The following is an 18,379-nucleotide window of genomic DNA, read 5'->3' as shown; positions in this document are numbered from 1 at the left end:
GAATGATTTTTAGGTCTAGAAACAAGTTTCCAAACTTGGTTTATTTCAAACTGATTTAGTTCTTCTTGCATGGCAATAATCCAATTTTCATCATTTCGAGCATCTTCTAAATTTTTAGGTTCTAATTGAGAAACGAAAGCAATATTACCAAAATATCTTCTAAGTTGAGCTCTAGTCATCATCCTTTCTGAAGGGTTGTCAATGATATTCACTTGAGGATAATACTTGTGGAATCGCCACTCTTTTGGTAATTCAGAATTCACATTTTCTGTTTCTAGCATTTGACTTTCTGTTGCGTTCTGATCTTCATGTTCATTTTCTGGTTCAGCCTGATTTTCAACATTCTGCTCACTTTCTGGCTATTCTAGTTGTTCTGATTATTCATTCTGCTTTTCTTGATTGAAATCTACAACATCATCATCATTTTCTAATATTCTAGAAGTAGAATCAGATTCATCAAACACAACATGGATAGATTCTTCTACAACTAGAGTTTTCTTATTAAACAGCCTATATGCTTTACTATTACTAGAATATCCTAGAAAAATTCCTTCATAAGATTTAGCATCAAATTTAGCAAGATGATTTTTCTTATTATCTAGAATAAAACATTTACACCCAAAAATGTGAAAATAACCAATGTTTGGTTTTCTACCTTTGTATAGCTCATATGGAGTCTTTTTCAGTTTAGATCTTACCAATGCCCTGTTTAGAATATAACAGGCAGTGTTAACTGCTTCTACCCAGAAATACTTTGGTAAATTAGAATCACTCAGCATTGTTCTGGCCATTTCCTAGAGTGTTCTATTTTTGCGTTCTACAACTCCATTCTGCTGGGGTGTTCTAGGTGCAGAGAAGTTATGGAAGATTCCTGATTCTTTGCAAAAAGCATCGAATTTCTGATTTTCAAATTCTCTTCCATGGTCACTTCTAATCGCAGAGATGTTGTATCCTTTCTCATTCTGTATTCTCTTGCAAAGATGAACAAACATGTCATACGACTCATCCTTATTTCTAAGGAAGAGTGTCCAAGTGAATCTAGAGTAATCATCAATAATAACAAATGCATAAGATTTACCTCCAAGACTAGAAGGAGTAACATGTCCAAATAAATCAAGGTGTAGCAATTCTAAAGGTCTAGAAGTAGAAACCATGCCCTTAGATTTGAAAGATGTTCTGATTTGTTTGCCCAATTGACAAGCATCACAAATGTGATCTTTTTCAAACTTTAGCTTTGGCAAACCACGAACCAAGTCTTTCTTAGACAGTTTAGAAATAAGGTGGATACTTGCATGTCCAAGTCTTCTATGCCATAACCAACTAGAATTGTCAATAGAAACTAAGCAAATATCTAGGTTATGCATATCAGAAAGATCAACTAGGTATATGTTCCCAAACCTTTTTCCAACAAATAAAGTTTTGTTATCATGCATGTTCTGAACTTCACAATAAGAGGGTTCAAAGATCACTCTTCTATTTTTATCACAAATCTGACTTACACTTAATAAGTTATAATGTAATCCTTCTACTAAGCATACATCTTCTATTGCAGGATTAGAACCTACCACACTAATACCAACGATTTTACCTTTAGCTTTATCTCCAAAGCTCACTGTACCTCCCTTTTTATTTTCTAATCTGGTGAATTTCTTTCTATCACCAGTCATATGCCTAGAGCAAGCACTGTCCATGTACCACATTTCTGTTTTCAGCTCACTCCTTAGGCACACCTGAAAAAATCACGCAGATTTAGGTACCCAACTCGTATTGGGTCCTGGAGGGTTAGTTGTAACAGGTGTATTCAATTTACTATGATTTTTTCTTTTTGTTGAGACTAACAGATTTTTCAAATTGCTTCTGATGTTCTAAAGTCACAACATTAGAAATAACATTTTTCATATTAGAAACACGATTCTGTTTTGAAATGCTATCATAGTTAGAACTTGTCTTTTCTTTAGAAAACGATTCTGAAATTGACTTTAGAATTCTAATCTCAGTTTTCAAAGATTCATTTTCAGAATTCAGATTTTTACATTTTTCTTCAAAGTGTTTCAGATTTTCAGAAAATTTGTCATTGCAATCTTTAAGATCTTTGATTTCAACGATAAGATCTTTGCATGTAACTTCTTGATAAAAAGCATCTTTCAAATGATTACATTCAGTTTTCAATTTTCTGAAGTCTTTCTTTAGAACTTTATGCTTTCTAACAAGCTTTTCAAATTCAGTGCAAAGGTTATTATAAGTATCTAGAAGATCACTTTCTGATTCAAGTTCAGAGATACTTACATTGCTTTCATCACGTTTTTGGCATATTGCATTTGCTTCACTACTTTCAGCTTTCTGTGTTGAAGTCAGAGTTTTGATTTCCTTGGAGTCAGAATCGATAGTGGCCATTAGACAGATATTCGCAGTTTCCTCCTGGTCACTTTGACTTTCAGAATTAGAATCGTCTGAGTCACTCCAAGCAGCTACAAATGCTTGCTTCAACTTTTCTTTCTTTGATTTCTTTTTCAGCTTAGGACAATTAGGCTTGATATGGCCGGGCTTATTGCACTCATAACAAACCACTTCAGAAGGTTCTTTCTTAGGCAAGTTGCTATTTTTAGGTGAAAAGTTCTTTTTGATAAACTTTTTCTGTGGTCGTCCACCTTTTTTATAGAACTTCTTGAATCTCTTAGCAACAAGTGCTAAATCATCACTATCAAGATCAGAAGAACTTTCTTCACTAGAAACTACTTTCAAAGCCAGTCCTTTTTTTTTTCTTATCTTCTACAGACAAAGAAGATTTCATCTCTTCTGAAACAAGAGTTCTTATCAAATAATCATACGTTACAGGAGTTTCTTTATAGTTCATTACAGTTCCTATAGAATCCCATTTTTTAGGTAGAATTCTAAGGATTTTCTTAACAAGCTCATCTTCTAAAATTTCCTTTCCAAGAGTTCTCAAAGGGTTAACTATATTTGTAAATCTGGAATTTAGTTCAGCTATAGTCTCTCCCTCTTTCATACTAAACATTTCATATTCTCTCCAAAGGATATTAATTCTGGATTCCTTCACTCGGTCAGTACCCTCATAAGTAACTCTAAGTTTTTCCCATACTTCCGTTGCAGACTTACATCCAGACACTTTGTTATATTCTGTTGGATCTAATGCACAGTGAAGAATATTAATGGCTTTTGCATTTATAGATATGTCATCCAATCAGCATCATTATATTCTTCTTCTATTTTTGGAACTCTTTCATTGTCAACAATTTTCATAGGAATACGAGGACCAGTTATAACATTCCTCCAGCAATTTATATCAACAGATTTTATAAAGTTTTCCATTCTGGTTTTCCAATAAGAGTAATTAGAGCCATTGAACAGAGGTGGTCTAGAAACAGATTGACCTTCTAAAGATGTAAGAGGAAGTGAGGCTGCCATGGGATCTTTTCTCTCAAGCTGTTAAGCTTCGGTAAGTCAAGACCCAAAGGCTCTGATACCAGATTGTGGGTTCCGTTTATATATGGCACAACCCAAGAGGGGGGGTGAATTGGGTTTTCTAAAAATTTAACTTTCAAAAACAAAAATCAGAATTCTATTGCAGCGGAATTAGAAGGCATTTGTGAGAGTTAGTTATCAAGTTTAGAACTTCCTCACAAAGCTTATTACACGATTAGAAAGACTCTGTGAAGAACAATTATTGTATTTAGAACTGCTTCACAAAGCTTAAGCAATTTTAGAATGACTCTGTGAAGAACAGCTATTGCGATTAGAACAGCTTCACAAAGCTTAAGCAATTTTAGAAAGACTCTGTGAAGAACAGCTATTGCGATTAGAACAGCTTCACAAAGTTTATTGCTATTTTAGAAAGACTCTGTGAAGAACAGCTATTGCGATTAGAACAGCTTCACAGAGCTTAAGCAATTTTAGAAAGACTCTGTAAACAACTGTTATTGCATTTTAGAACTATTTCACAAAGCTTTAAGCAAGATTAGAAAACTGATTATAATTCATATTGTGAATTACACTGAATATAGAAGGACAAATTAGAACTTGGTAAAATCACAATACAGAAATCTAGAGTTCTAATGTTCCACAGAGATAAAACTTATTAACGATTAGAATCAGAAACTCATTAACAACATCGCATTTCTAAACAGATTAACAATTGCGTAAATAGAATATAATCAAGCAGAACTTCAGAAAGTAAAAGAAGATAAACACAGAGATTTATAGTGGTTCGACACTAACTCGCCTACATCCACTCCCCAAGATGCATGTTGAGATCCTCCACTATGTTATCTCTTTTCAAGGGTAAGAGACAAACTAACAATACAAGGAAATAGATCAACACCTAGATCTAACCTTTATCCCACTAGATTTTCCAAAGGTTCTAGTTAACCTCAACCCCTTCTGTTTTTGCAGAGAACAGAAACTCAAACCAAGACATTAGAATCTCACACAAGGAGAAGGTCACTTGATAACCTATAACACCATAGCTTTTCACCTAAGCTATTACACAAAAGTTTTTCAAATAAAGAGCCTGTCTACAACAGATTACAAAATCTATATAGACAGAGAGAAATGCAACTATAAGCACTGGAAGAACAGAAAACAAATTTAGAAAACAGATTTAAAGATCAGAACTGTTCTTCAGAAAATGTTGTTAATAAATTTTCTTTTCTCTTAAAAATTTTTCTTGAAGCAAAGTGACGAAAAGAAATAGGGGGATTAAAGAGAGAGCTTTGAGAGATTTAAGCTTTAAACAATAGACTCATACTCTTTTGCAAAACCCATTCTTTTTAAAAGAGGAAATGATTTTTATATGAAAAGATGATATTCTCTTTTGAAGTTAACGTTGAGATTTTAATGAGCAATAAAGTTTCTGATGTTTTTAAACTAACGAGGCAATGCATGGGTTGCAATTAAAAGGGCTGTTTGACCACATTTACTATTCACACATGCAAGGATTGAAGGTGAAAGGTTCAGTTTAGAAAACAGTGTAGCATTTATATCAGAAACAGCCAGCTGTATTAGAAACAGACAGCTGTATTAAATCAGAAACTGCTTTTTAGATCAGAAAATACTTTTTGTAGAATTTCATTTAATATCTACCAAGAATATTTACTCCAAAGATATTTTAGATGGAAAAAAGTGAAGAGTAAAGATTTTGGCTATATTCTCTTAATAAATTTATTCAAAAACATTTCAAAATAATTTTGAGAGAGATAAAATAGATTTGTGCTTATAATATCATTTACTCTCTATCCTACAACAATTTCCTAAGACTTATTATAATACTAACCAATAGAAAATATCTTCATTAATCTTCATGGTCTTCAAATAAAAATCTTGGGACATAGGAACTTCATTTCTTCAATAATTTTCAACAATAATTTATGCATAAATAATATTAGCACATACAAGAATATTAAATTTATTTGTTTTGTATAATCATCAAAATCTCAAGATAAAATTGACTCTTGAGCCAACATATCTTATTTGTTGTACAGATCTAGGCTTGTGAGCACCGTGTCCTCCCTATGCCGAGGTTACATGGCTTCGAGGCTGACACTAGCGCGACATCCCTCCCTCGAGGTCAAGCATGGAAGTTCAATCGAAAGTATGCGTACACCACATCAGAAATCTCGGTGTTTCGACAGCTCTTGAACGGCCTGACTTGGGACCGGATAAGTGTGCAACTTCATTTTGTTTCTGATCTTTTCTTTTTTCTCTCTTTTCTTTTCTTCTCATTTTTCTTTTTCTTTTGTCTTCTTCTTTCTCTTTTTTTTCTTTTTGTTTGTTTTTTTTTTTAGTTAATAAAGTAGCCATGGGCGATGTAGATGATTACCTGATTTCATTCAGGCTGTCATCATGTACCAGTAGAGGCGGCTTCTCTTTCTCGATTTATTCTATGACATGTATTACCACGGTGAGAGGGTGTATGAATGTGAGCTAGGCCCAGATCGAAGGAGAGTGCCTCACAATGTGCCATACTACATGCTTTCCACTAGATCTATCAACTGGACTAGGATATTGTAGCTGCTCGGAGGGGGTCGACTACCACTGACCACTTAGCTGCTTTTGTACCGGTTCTTATGCCATCTTTGTATGAACCCAGCTCCTAGTCCATCTCCCTCCTCCCGCTGACTTTGATCCAATTATAGAAGTGGAGGAGTTAGATAGGGGATATGACAATGCCACAGTATAGGTGAACTTCATCCACTCTTGATATTTTGTCCACGGTTTTACTCCAATATCTGTTTTCCATTTATTCACTCGCTGTGTTTTATTCTTGCAGCAGCATCAATCCGATAAGTGCATGAGAGGAGGCTCTGACTTTGGGGCTCTAGATATTACTGTTGTAGTCGGCAAGCCGAAGCATGGATTGGGTGCATCTTTTTCTTTTATCTTGTCTCGCACAGGTTAGACTACTCAGGGCATGCTGGAGACGCATTTGATGAGTCCGTACTAGATGTCTTCACCTGGTTGCACCCATGTGAGTACCTTCTGCTCTTTTATTTTGATTATTCTATTTTTTTATTGTCGACCCCTGCTTTATCTTGCAGGTATCCATTGCCAATTATAATGAGGTGAGCCAACTGTAAAAAGCAGCACGTCTTAAGCTTGCTGTGGCGAGGCTCTCCGATGAGCACGTATCTGTAAGTATAAACAATAAGAAAATATGCAATGCATATGCCATGTATGCATGTAATGCAATTACTGATATCAATGAATGTATATATAGAGCTAGCATGGGGCCTCCAGCAGGTTGAGGTTTGGGAGCTCAATGTGGTAGTCATGCTGGTCGCGGAGCTGGACGCCGTCCAATTGTTGTCGAAGAAACCGAGGATTTCGACAGTGAGGACTTAGAGGAGACAGCTTCAAACATCTCTTGAGGGAGCTGGCCCAGCATATTTCTACTTGTTTTTCTTCTTTCCACTCTTTTATATTCGAACCCAATTTGAGGAACATTTTGTAAAGAATAATTAGTTTCATATATAGGAGGGCCAAAACCATTTTCTTTACATATTTCTAGGTGATATTAAAGTATTTGTGCTTCATAGATGATAATTACGTTGCTTGTTGAATTCGAGAAGTGAAAACAATAGGGCAACATTTTCTGTAGTTGTCCGGCTAGTAGTGGCATGGGCCACAATGTTGCAGTGGCAGCCAGCTGTCAAGCTATCCTTTTATTCTCTTGCTATAAAAGCCCATAAAACTTATTCACGTTACAAAAGCTCTTTTCTCTTTTTCATATGAAGCTCTTCACTCAAAAACTTCCCCCAACTTTCCATTTCTTCCATGTTTTCATGGATCGATCCTTGGCACCTACGTTTGAAGCATTATTCCACAGTCTTAGCCGTGAGGATTGGGATTTGTTGTCACCATTCGAACTCAACGGGCTGAGTTACTATCGGAACATTCGGGTTCAACCTGGATTGTTATAGTTGTTGATAAACCACTTTGATCCTTAGGATAACTTATTTCGTCATAACGACTTTGAGATCTGACCGTTATTTGAAAAACTCAGCATTATTTCTAGGAGAGTACCCGTGATTGAAGAAATTCCTATGATGCCTTGGTTGGACATAGACCCTGCTTCATTGACTCTATTTGTCTTTGGTTTCTCAGCTTATAAGATACCGTCTTATGACTTTGGAGCTGATGTCATGCCCTTGTGACTGCTTGCAGAACGTGCAATGAGTATGGACCGCACTAGCCCATTCTAGCCTTCTCTTGTCTGCTTCTACCTTCTTAGTCAGTACCTGCTACTCAGTGGCATCGATGGTTATTGTAGCCTTAGGCTAGTGCCCATAGTCAAATAGATGGCTAGGCGATGCATGCCTTTTCCACTTATTCTTGCAGAGACTTGACCGTGAGAGCATGCTCAGGACTCTAGCTCGGTGCTTGGTCCTATGGGGAGTCCGCTTCTACTGGACGTAAATACATTTTCATTTTCTTTCTCTTTTATGCTCTAACTTTTGCTTACGCTGGCCTTATGGGTTATTGGCTTAACGAGCTTTTCTCCTTTTATCTCATTATTTATCATCTATATTTTTTTTTGTGCTCTAACTTTTACTTCAGTCGCCCTTGCGGGTTTTCAACTTAACAAGCTTTTCTCTTTTCTCTTTGTCTTTATTATATTTTTTGACTTTTTTTTTAGCATTTGCACTTGTGGGCTTTTGAGAAGCTACAGGTGATGGCTCCACCACTGGATCATTTGATGTTCATTTATAGGCCATGACTCTATGTCTGACGTCAACACCGATTGATTGGCAAGACTGTAGAAGACTAGACTGCTATTTTTCAAGATGTTACCTCCGACGGAGTAGATGGACTTGCCCTTGGTGGTACATAGAGTGAGTTACAGTTTCCTCTTATATACTCTGTGTGCCCCAGTGTGGAATGTCCATGGCACTTGCTTATTATCCTAGCCGCGTAGCTAGGTAATATGGCCATCATCAGGCTATCCCTGATTACATACGGTTAGAGGGTGGCCTTCTTACACAACAGTTTCTATCCTACTTTATTTCCACCTGGCCTAATCGCACGACTATGCCTATTATTGATGTGGCCGATACCTCTTCCTCAAACTTGTACAACAGTTGACTGTAGGCTTATTCCAGAATCGGTGCTGATTCAGAGTCGACTGATCTGTTGACAGGTAGATTTCTATTAGGACTTAGTATGTAGATGATTTTATCCTGATTTCTAATGAAATGTACCAAATAGTGTGTAATTTATGTAATGTATGCACTTATTATGAATGAAATGACTTTTGCTTTAACATGTTTGATACATTCCCTGCTATTCTGTATCATCAAGGTAAATTCACAACTTTTGCATATTAACATAAACTTAACATAACATGCTTTAAAGTTAATAAGAATACAAAAGGAGAATTTATTAATTGGACTTTGCTATAAATGTTTCAAGCTTCATATAAAATTTCTTTAGCCTATCCAAGTTGACTGGCTCAGTAAACTCATTGCCTTCCATGTTTGATAGCTTCACTGCACCTTTGGAAAATATCTTATTGACTAGGAACGGGCCTTCCCAGTTAGGCTTAAACTTTCCCCTTGGGTCATCAGTGTTTGGCTGCATCTGTTTCAAAACTAAATCCCCTACTCTAAGTAGCTTTGGATGAACTCTCTTGCTTAGTTATCCTCCTTTTATACAATCGATCCATGAAGCGAGCATTAAGCCTTTCTCCATCTAGGAGTGCTAATTCTTGACAGTGATTTTCTGCCCATTGATATTCTGGAATCTTAGACTCCATCGTTATGCATAAAGACTGCACTTCTATCTCAGTAGGTAGTACAGCTTCCATTCCATAGACTAGAGAGTAAGGGGTTGCCCCATTCGCAGATTTGGCTGTGGTCTGGTATCCCAATAAAGCATATTATGGCTTGCTAGCCTAATCACGGTGATTTTCTACCATCTTCGTTAATATATTCTTGATGTTTTTGTTTGCAGCCTCCACTGCCCCAATAGCTTGTGGTCTATAAGGTGAAGACTTATGGTGTTCGATTCCATATTTCTCTATAGAGTTTTCACTTCTGCTTGGAATTAAACTCCACTGTCTATCACAACATGATGGGGGATTCCATATCTATAGACCAGGTTCTTTTTAATAAATTTGGCCATTTACTTGGCGCCTATGTTTTTAAATGATTCTGCTTCAACCCATCTTGAAAAATAGTCCACTGCGACCATTATATACTCATGTCCATTAGAAGCAGGTGGCTAAATCTTGCTAATGATATTTATTTCCCAAGCTGCAAATGGCCATGGAGAAAATAAAAGGATGTAATTATGAAGGTGCAATGTGACTCTGGTCTCCATGAATTTGACGTTGGAAGCACCTTTTCACAAAAGAAATATAATCCTTTTCCATTTTCGACCAAAAGAAACCCTTTTTGAGAATTTTCTTAGCAAGCTTTTTTCCGTTCATATGGGTGCCGCAAACCCCCTGCATGATCTGTTTCATAATCCCTTCGACTTCTTTTTTAGATATGAATCTTAACAATACCCCGTCTGACATTCTTTTATATAAATGATCTTCTACGACTGCAAATTGTAATGCTAAATGTTGTATAGCCCTTCTATCATCTCTAGTAGCTGAATCTGGGTATACCCTTTTAATCATCTAATACAAGACATCATAAAACCATGGCTTCTCTTATTCCTCAATATCCATAATCTTTTCGCCATCATAACACGGGGTGCTACCCTAAGACATCATAAACGGTTTCTTAGGCATTACTGAGATCTCTTCCTAAGCTTATTCTAAGTTAGCCAAGGCATCTGGTACTCAGTTGTTTACTCTGCTTGTATGTGTGAAGGTTACCTTCTTGAAGTTTTGAATAACAACACATAGATGGTCAATCTATGGCTTCAACCTATCCTTTTATACTTCCAAACTGTTGTTAACATGCTCAATGACCAGTTTCGAATCACTAACAACCTCAATTTCTTCATCTTTAACTGCAATCAGAGCTTACAACCCAAATAGGTAGGCTTCATATTCTGCCATATTATTCGTGATTGCAAACTATAACCTCTTCAACATCGGGATAGCTTCTCCTTGTGGAGATTCTAGCAAGATGCCTACTCTGGCTCCTTTACTATGAGTTGTACCATCAAAGTAGTGCTTCCATCCTTACTTTTCTATCAAAATCAAATGTTCATCGAGAAATTCGATCTCCCAATATTCATTAACTTCAACTGGATGTGCTGCTAGAAAGTCTACAACTGCTCGTCCTTTGACGATTTTTTTGTGGCATCTTCAATATCAAATTCTGATAGTAGGATTAGTAATCTTGCTAGTTTCCCCACTAATGCTGGTGTTCCATATAAATATCTAACCGAATCCATTCTTGATATTGCTATCACTTTATAAGATTGAAAGTAGTGCCGAAGTTTTCTAGTAGCCCATACCATTGCTAAGCAAGTTCTTTCAATCTAGTTATATTTTTGTTCATTTGGAAGAAGCTTTTTACTCAAGTAATACACTGCCTTCTCAACACCGGCTTCATCAACTTATGCTAACATGGCTCTAATTCTAGCATCTTCCACCATCAAGTGCAGGATTAAGGGTTTACCTGGCTTTGATGGGCACAAAATCGGGGTACTTGACAAATATTCTTTAATTTTGTCGAAAGCTATCTGGTAGTGATCGTTCCACTTTACTAGCTGATCTTTCCTTACAAGCTTGAAGATTAGATTACATACTATAGAAACTTCGATATGAACCTGCTGATATATTGAATCTTTCCCAAAAACTTCTCACTTGCTTTTCCGTCTTAGGTGGCTCCATTTCTTAGATCGCCTTAATCTTGTTTGGATCGATCTCTATTCCCTTAGGTCCTACTATGAATCCTAGCACTTTCTCGAAAGTCACCCCAAACACACATTTCTTCGGGTTCAACCGCAACTTGTATTTAATCACTCTGTCCATGAATTTTTCTAGGGCTACTAGATGCTCTTCTTGTGCCTTCGTCATGACAATCATATTTTCAATATACACCTCTAACTCGTCGTGGATCATGTCATGAATTAATGTAGTAGCCACCCTTTAGCAAGTAGCCCCAGCATTTTTTAAGCCAAACAGTATCACCTGATAGCAGAAAGTACCGAACTCTGTCATAAATATTGTCTTAACCTTGTCTAGTAATGCCATAAGAATTTGGTTATACCCAGCAAACCCATCCATAATGGAGTAGCATCCCATCATTGTGGCACTGTCAATTAAGAAATCGATATGAGAAAGAGGAAAATCATCCTTCGGTGATGCTTTGTTAAGATCCCTGTAGTCCACACACATTCTGACTCTTTTGTCTTTCATAGGAACTAGGGCTATGTTTGCCAACCATTCTAGATAATGAACCACTTCAAGAAATCCTACATCTATTTGCTTGGTCACTTCCTCTTTAATTTTCTCGGCCCATTATGGTCTTAACCTTCTTCTCTTTTGTTTTACTAGCTTGGCTCTAGAATACAGGGAATTGTGTGCTCGGCTATAGGTCTGTCTATCCCTCGCATATCCTCATAACTCCATGCGAAGGCTTCCTTTTTGTCCATGAGTAGACTTTGAAATTTTGTGCTTAACTCTGGCGTTAGGTTTGGCCCAATTAATAGAATTCGTGGATTATCTTTTGTGCCAATATTTAATTCAAGCATGCATGATGAGTTAATATCAAATATGCGCATGTGTTTATCTACTCGATGAATGGAACCATTAGGAAAGACATCAAACAAGTAAGCAAAATTAAAGTTCATTTCATTAAACAACAGAAAAAGTTCATTACAATTGGATTCGTCCTTAACGAAAATTAACACATCATAAGGGGCCTCAGCTTCTTCAAAACTCTCTTCCATGCAGGCTCGGATCGCCTTCACCACTTGATCCGCGGGGTCCTCTTCTTCTTCGGCACTTGCCTTTCCATTATTCTTCTTGGGCAGCATGCCCCTCTTCTGGTTCCTCTTTCTTTATTTCCTCCTCGGCTGCTTGTGGCCCCTCAACCCCCTCTTTCTCGGGTGTCTTCTCTTCTTCCTTCTGTTCTTTCTCTTCCTCAAGCTTCTTGGGCTCAAACCACCAAGATATCAATAACTAGACTGAGGAATGTCTTTCCCTTGTGCTGAAAAGGCTCTATTGGCAGACATGGAGAGGAATGCTCACTCGATCGGACAAATCGTCCATCCATGTCTAACCAGCCATATGTGTTCAATGGTGTGCTCCCAATTTTGTACACCAGGCCTATGCAATTTGTTTTAGTGTGGATATCTGGCAGCTTCGTAATGCCCTGTTGATCTTTTCCAAGTCCTTTCCTTTCTTCATAATTCATCCTCTTCATGATGTTGGAGATAATGGTCCCCATGTCAGTGCTCAATACAACAATCTGAAAACTAGTCCATAGAAGAAAAACCTGCTTATCCACATTTAGCGTAGCTATGCTTCTTTCACTAGCAGCACGTATAGTGATAATCTTCCCATTAAATGGAAACTTGATTTTTTGATGTAATGTTGAAGGCACTCCTCCCAAGGAAAGGTACCATGGGCACCAAGTAGCAAGGCGAAAGTTAGGGGATATCGATGATGATAAATTCAATCTCCTTTTCAATCGGCCCCACTTTGATCATATTTTTAAAGATGCACTCTACTTATCTCTTAGAGTCGTCATATGCTTTAATCACAACATCTGAAGATTCTAAGTCAGACAATTCTAGCCTAAACTTGGAAAGCAACTTTAATAGACATAAATTCAGAGTTGACCCATCATCTATCATCACATTTCCGGTCACTCTCCCTTTGATCTCATCATCCGAAAAGGTGATAGTGAGGGATCATGTTGCACTATCCCTACAAAATTAGCTAGAGAGATGGATAATGAAACTAGAATCTCTACCATGGCTTTTAGTAATGCCTCTCGATGTAGTTCAGAAGATACCAACAAGTCCAACATACTCATATTGCATGGGTTCTTTTCAGTTGTCTCATCAGGGCATTATCTTCTACTTCCTTCTTCGACACATCCGATGAGCTAGCTTTCTCATTTTCTTCCCTCGACTTGATCATAGCCGGTTGATAAACTTGACCACTGTGGGTCATATGATTCACTACTCTTGCTTCTTTTTCATCCTCGCTACTCCATATATCTAGAATAACGAGATTCACTTCTACTTCATCCTCACTTCCTACCCAGACTTGCTCGCTCTATTCTGACCATTCCTAGTTGCTATACCAAATATTGAGCACCATCACATAAATTTGCTCCAAAAGCATCTCCCTCTCTTTTTCCTCCTCCTCCTCTTCAAACTCAGCCAGCACCTCCTCAGGAATCTTTCCAGACTCAACTATATATAAGTTCTTAGGAGGCGGCACGTTCCTAAAATTTAGGAGTGGATTAGTCCTCGTGCAAGTCCTTGATTTCTTAGGATCAATAACTTTGCCACTGTCGATCAGATCTTGTATATCATGCCCCAGTTGTAAGTAATTATCCGTTATATGGCCCTTACTCTGGTGGAAATGCCAATAAGCATTTTGATCGAAATTCCTTAGCAAAATTGCTGGAGTAGGTCTCGGTGCAAGCAGCTTCAACAAACCCACTGGTTTCACTTTCTCGAATACTCTGGAGAGAGGGGTGCCAAAGTTGAAGAATCTCCTTAGTGGCACAAACTCAGTTAATGGCAGATAGTACAATTCTCATGGAAGACTGGCAGAGTCCCCTTGATGAATATCTTGATCTGCTCCTTGGTATCTGGACGATTCCTATTTTGCGTGACCTTGGCTCTCCATCTAGCCATATAATCTATGAAGGTCTCGTCTTGTTTTGAACTTTTGCTTTCAAATCTCTCAAATTGATGCTCATTTGGAGATTGTAAGCATATTCCTTGAGGAAAACCGTAGTAAGATCATTCCAATCTCTTCTTACTCTCTTTTTGAGATTGTAATACCAAGTTTGGGTGGACCCAGTTGAGGACATCGAGAACATCTTTAAGATTTCCCTCGACGGTAGACCTGCCAGCTCCATTATTGACTTGTATTGCATGAGGTGTACCTTCAGGTCACCATTACCATCATACTTCGCCACCTTTGGCATCTTGTAGGTCACAGGGATAGCTTACTTCAATTCTAACTCCTCATCATCATCATCATCAAGGTCGACATATTGTCCATTCCCTGGATCTCATAAACATATGCAACTTCTTGAGTTTCTTATCAAGTTTCTCAAATTTTTTCAAGACGACCGGCTCAGACTCAGCCTTCTTGGCAGACATCTTCTTAAAGAACTCTTCATCTTGCCAAGTGTCGTCAATATGTTCCTTTTTCTCAAACTCATCTTTAGCTTTTTCGTCTTCTATCACCACTTGCTCTTTTCCCTTATCAGATCTAATGAGCTTCTTAAGGCTAGATGCCACTATTTTCTCAATCATCTTCTCAATTTCAGAAACAGGAATGCTTGACTTAGCCATTTTATCAGTAGAGGTAGAGATTAAAACTGCCGAATCTATTCGAACCAAAGATTTTTCAATCTCAAATTGGGAGCCCAATGGACTAGGGGAAACTACACTTGATAGATCAGAGGGGGTTGAAGGTTCTTCAACTCTAATCAACCGGCTGTCTGTCTTTGACCAACTAACTGCTTTCAGTGCTTTCTCTTTTTGTGGAACTATCTTGACTGCATAAAATGAATGTTAGAAAACATGACATGATGCATGTATGCATGAATGCATGCTTATGAAATGGCATACAATAATGCGATCATACAATCACAATATCGTGAAATGCACCTAATGTTATATTCCTTATGGCTTTATCACGATTACTCAAATCTAAAATTAGTGAAAGGCCCTTGAGAACTGTTAGGAGCAAAACATGCCTCATTTAATAGCCAAATACTTATAATGACCTTATTGCTTATTCTTTTATTTTGTATCCCTTTCTTTTTGCCTCAAGCGTGATAATACTTGAGCAAGGTTCTTTATTTATATGCAATTGAGATTTTTTTTTTCTCTTTTTTCTTTTTTCCCTTTTTTAGCATTAATAATGTTTTGCTCAAAAAATAGACTCTTTCATTACTTTTCCAAAAGCGAACTTCTTATATTAATTGTTCTTTTGAGGCCCTAACTAAATATTTACAATTTTTAAACCTCCAAGCTTAAGAGGTTTGATAAGGCTTCCCATCCTCTACAGTGAACTGGCCAATTTCCACAAAGCAGTTGGCGATATTGCGCCATGAGCGTGAATCGTGCCTCCACACCTTCGAAGAGAGTCGTAGCTTCGATTTGCGCTTGCTTTATTTCAAGCAAGAGTTGATGAGCCTCTTCTAATTGGTGTTCCTTTGTCAGAGTTGCAATCGGAGGAGCTTCCCTCTTAGGCATTTGGGCCTCGGCCTTACAGTCACTATTGGAAAGAGCTCTTTTAGCTTGTTTTGCCTCTAACAATTCTCTTAAGTCTTTCGCCCTTTGGCGCTTTAATCGTCGGGATTGAGCCATGATGGAATATACCTAAATGGCTACAAGAAAGCAAGTTAAATGATGCATAAATAAAACATAACACAATCATAATAATTATATACAAACAAAGGGGAAGGGAGTAACACAATGCATGACCTCTACCCTTATAACACCCACACACGATTCAAGGTAAGGTCTGTTTCTATATCCTAGGATATATAGGTTGGGCCCAACAAACCATCAAGGAATTTTGGACCGACATCTCTCACATTTATTGGATGAATGCAACAATCAAATTTTATTAAGGTAAACCTAGAGGAAGGAACTAGGGTCATTTACATGTACTTAGGTTGGGCTTATTAAGTCTTGGGTTCCATAAGTGAGAGTGAGAATTTGTTGTTTCCTCCCATTTGCTTTGGGTCTAAGCGTAATGGTGATACCAGATTGTGTCAATTTTTTCAATATACCAAATGGTACTTGACTTATGGGTGTTGTATATTAATGGCAGATTCAAATGGTCGAGTAGAGTGAAAGGATCATAACCCCAGTACCATCTTTAGGGTTTAGGGTAGAAAGGAGATTAAGAAGAGAATAAGTGCATGAATGACAGTTTGTAAGTACGAAAAGTAAACTTAATTTGAAGTTAATTACATTATTAAAGTTTATGAATAAATGGACAACTTTCAGAGTCAACTCTCTTCTTCGAACCCAAAATCGAAAACGAGATATTCTGTAACACCCCTTTCCGGTCCACCCGTAAACCCGAATGAACCGAACCGAGACGCTACAAACTGGTTCACTGTATGGTCTGACATGCTGAAAACATAATGTATATAGAATATAATATCATGCTGATGCTGTTTATATAAATAATGTAATTAATATATACAAGACATGATACTAGTTTACAAAATGAAATGGGCCCAACTGTGTGCCCTGTACATGCCATAAAAAGGGTAGACAAAAAAATACATATCCAAATGAGTAGCTACCCTGAAAACTGAGTCTTCTATAGATGAACTGCAGCAGTTGCAAGCCGACTCTCTAAGGACCAAACTCAAAACCTGCGAGTTAAACAGGTAACTCGCTGAGCAAATAAAGCTCAGTGGATATCTCAACAGATAAGAAACAATCAAGCACATGCATAGATAGAAATAAGCATGTAAATGCATATGGATAATTAAACATATAAGCACATATAGCATGATCCTTTCATTATACCTTGATTATCTTTAGTACTGTTTATAATACTGTATGATTCATGAAATGTTATGTCAAGATATCTGTATGGCTCCATAAGGTTATAGTGAAACCGAAGTGATAAGAAAAACTGTATAAAACTGGATGAAACTGTATGCTTGGCTGCTATGGCCTGTATAATCATATCCACTCAACGGCCTGTAGCCGGAGTACCAAACTGTATGGGGCGCAGATCTGCTATTCTATGTCGCGACATAGCCTTATCTACATGGTTTCTACCTAACCTCAATGGAGCATAATGTTGGTATGTCAATAATATAACACAACATCATAGTCATAGCTCATAACTTCATAAATCATAATGTATATTTGATTTCATATCATTTGCATGCTTGAATGTTGTTTTGATACATGATTTAATGTTGTAATTTGGTGTTAAAATGATTGGAGGCATATAAGTGAAGCAAAGGAATACAATTGCATTGAAAAAGAAATCCAAAAGTGCATGAAAACACAAGTCGCGAGCGCGTACTTCAAAGTCGCGAGCGCGTAGAATGCAAAATGAGAGACAGTGAGTTATCAGGCACAAGTCGCGAGCGCGTACTTCAAAGTCCCGAGCGCGTAGAGTGCAACATGAGAGACAGTGAGTTCCCAGGCCAACTGCGCGAGCGCGCGATGAAGGTCGCGAGCGCTTACAGGCCAAGGGCTAAGTACGCGAGCGCGCACTTGCATGTCGCGAGCGCGAGAAATGCCAAATGAGAGTTAGAGAGGTTGCGAGCACAAGTCGCGAGCGTGCACTTGAAAGTCACGAGCGCGAGATGTGTCAAATAAGAGTCAGAGAGCTTCAGGTGAAAGTCGCGAGCGCGTAATTCAAATTCGCGAGCGCGAGGAGGCAACGCGAACTCATAATGCAATTCGCGCGCGCGCTTCCAGCCTGCACTGTCTGTACTCTTTTGGTCATATCTCTCAATATACAACTACGATTTGGATGATTCAAAAACCCATGTAAATCTAACACATAGAGGAACAAATAACTCTTCTATGACACTTCCTAATTCCATCAATAAATGGGTTCAAAATCAAGATGAAGTTACTGGTAAAATTCCAGCAAGCCCTGTTTCAACATAAACTCAATATTCACTTCATTTATTCAATACCTCCCCTGTTCTCCCCTGTTTCTCACCATTACCAGTCCTCCCACTCAACATAAAGTAATATATCTCACTAGCAA

The sequence above is a fragment of the Jatropha curcas genome, chromosome 4 (assembly GCF_041381405.1).
Source record: "Jatropha curcas cultivar XTBG-Jc1 chromosome 4, XTBG_Jcur_1.0, whole genome shotgun sequence".
Classification (NCBI taxonomy): domain Eukaryota; kingdom Viridiplantae; phylum Streptophyta; class Magnoliopsida; order Malpighiales; family Euphorbiaceae; genus Jatropha; species Jatropha curcas.
This window is presented reverse-complemented; position numbering follows the sequence as displayed.